The 548-nt window shown below is 22.6% G+C and overlaps 1 protein-coding gene across 1 annotated transcript in view; it reads left to right on the forward strand.

The window, feature by feature from the left end:
- The window catches only part of LOC106876982 (HEAT repeat-containing protein 5B), a 153,988-nt gene that overhangs the window by 74,217 nt on the left and 79,223 nt on the right, over positions 1-548 (forward strand). The window lies entirely within an intron of this gene.

The following is a 548-nucleotide window of genomic DNA, read 5'->3' on the forward strand; positions in this document are numbered from 1 at the left end:
TATATATATGTATGTATGTATATATGTATATATATATATGTATGTATGTATATATGTATATATATATATATATATATATATGCATGTGTATGTATATATGTATATATATATATAAAATTGTATGTATGTATATGTATATATGTATGTATATATATATATGGGAGAATTTACGAAAAAACAACAACAGACGAGGACAGGTGGTATAAACCACAAAAGGATGTATTAGTTTAATGCTCGGGAATAGAGAAAGTCTTTAACGTTTAGAGCTACGCTCTTCAACAGAAAGAAATAAGGAGAAAAACAAGGAGAAAAAAAAATATAAATGTAGTGGTCAGCGATCTATCATGGCGAATGCCGGACAGAAAATTCATGTGTATATATATATGTATATATATATATATAGGTATGTGTGTATATATATATATATATGTATGTGTGTATATATATATATATATATATGTATGTGTGTATATATATATATATATGTATGTGTGTATATATATATATATGTATGTGTGTGTATATATATATATATATATATATATATG

This window comes from Octopus bimaculoides, chromosome 11 (genome assembly GCF_001194135.2).
Source record: "Octopus bimaculoides isolate UCB-OBI-ISO-001 chromosome 11, ASM119413v2, whole genome shotgun sequence".
Classification (NCBI taxonomy): Eukaryota; Metazoa; Mollusca; class Cephalopoda; order Octopoda; family Octopodidae; genus Octopus; species Octopus bimaculoides.